Here is a 2184-nt window from a genome sequence, read left to right on the forward strand (position 1 = left end):
AACACCAAATAGCGGAAGTAACAACATTCTAATATAAATGGCATATAAACAATATATTTTAGCACGAAAACCGTCACAAAAGAAACTAAGGGGAGGCATAAATATGTATATAATTATGACTCATCACAAACCGAATTACCTTTACAAGATGGATGGAGAAACAACAAATGTTCACAACATTTTTTTAGCACAAGCAATCCACTTATTTAATTAATAATAGGAAGGATTACAAACTTGACAACAATAAAGTCACGACTTGCCAAGCTAGAGTGTCGACTAAGACATGATACATAATAAAAGTAACACACACAAGCACACAATACATAACTAATACAACATAATAAAAATGCACATGAATGCTGATACAACATAATAATAAAGCGGGTAATGAAGGTCTTCACTCTTCCATTCTACCCTTCCCTTTGCCTTCGGGATGCATTTTCCCATTGTTCTTCTTGCTAGCCCGCCTAGCATGGGCTTCCTCCTCGGAACAGATCCACAACGACAACGGCACCTGGGCTCTTACACGAGCCTATGCTCGGCTCAAACCGAGCCCACCCGCGGCTCACCGCCTCCTTGGGATCCAAGCTCCTCTTCTTCGGTGGCCTCATCACATCCGAGCTCACAATATCGCCAAAGTCATCAAAGTAGGCGCGATTTTCCTTGGCCGCCTCCCTATACTTCAAGTCGATGACTTCACCATTGTGGAACTTTGAACTTTATTCCAAGGTTGAGGCTCTTGACCATTTGACATAAATGGGGGTCACCCATGTCGTTAAAGCGGGGTTTGGTACCTCCCAAATTGGCCATGTAACACCCCCATACTCCAAGTGCCTTACCAGGACCACTCAGGTATAAGGATGCCACCATCTCGGTTACCCGAGGCATGATATTCATAAGACAATAACGAAACAACTTTAAAAGTAAATGAAGTTTAAAGTGATTACATAGCAATTCCAAACTGATAAAAAGAAATACAAGATTCTCGAGACGGTCTCTTGCTAAAACTATCAAAGCTATAAAACATCGTCGACACGGCGGAAGACTTCTAATCGCCACGTGATGACTCATCCCGGCTATCCCATACGCGTCATATCATACCGCTCAATAATCGCTCACCACCCCGAATGGATCACCACGAGTTTTTAAAACATTTAAACGGGTCAAGATACTAATCACACAATTTATATAATCCAACAACACAACAAACAAAACACGGCTCAAACGGTCACACACACACAATCACACCACTCCCATCAATCTCAATCACCGATCGTCCTTTGGACCATTACGCGATGGGGGACCGCAGCCGTTCCCACCTAAGCCCCGCTCATCATATCGAGCGATAACCCCGCTCATTAATGTGCACATCCCTTCGTGGCGGGTTACACGAGTAAGGCGAAACTAGGGCGTGAAGCCACTCCATGAGTGACTCCACTCACCGAGAACGATCTCGAGAGCCATAGACAAACAATCACAATCATAGCCGTCACAACACAATTACTATATCAAACAATCAATCTCAACACATCAACGATCATCCCATTATGGGACTAATGCGAGTAGGAAATCCTACCCGGAAAGCACAAATGATCGAGACGGTATCACAAATTTGTATCAAAAGCCTCTTCTACAAAACCTCCTCCTATCTTACAAACACATAAACACTACCAAATCACAATCTACACAAAACCCCAAAATCCCCATATTAGGGTTTAACCAACTTAAAGGAAAAAGAGTAAAAAGGGTACATAGATCTTACCCTCGACGCAAAGATCTCAACGGTATAACAAACGATGAAAACCGACCTTCCAAACTCCGGGATTTGCTAACAATGCGATTAAAGGGATGAACGTACTTGCTTTCTCTCTTTGACAGTAATTTAGGTTTTGAAAAGTATTTAGAATGATGACGGAAAAGATTATATACCTTAATCGCATAATTAACAAAACCCGAGAAATAACTCCTCGTAAACCGGCTACTCGATCGAGTAACTAACGTACTCGATCGAGTGTCCCCTTACTCGATCGAGTATCCTAGTTACTCGATCGAGTACCCAACAGGTCAGAAACTATTTTAAAACGCAACTCACCCTTACTCGACAGAGTAAGGCCTACTCGATAGAGTACCCAAAGACTCATAAATACGGAGTATTACAGTCTTCCCTCCTTAAAAAGAACTTCG

Source organism: Silene latifolia, chromosome 4 (genome assembly GCF_048544455.1).
Source record: "Silene latifolia isolate original U9 population chromosome 4, ASM4854445v1, whole genome shotgun sequence".
In the NCBI taxonomy this organism is placed as follows: domain Eukaryota; kingdom Viridiplantae; phylum Streptophyta; class Magnoliopsida; order Caryophyllales; family Caryophyllaceae; genus Silene; species Silene latifolia.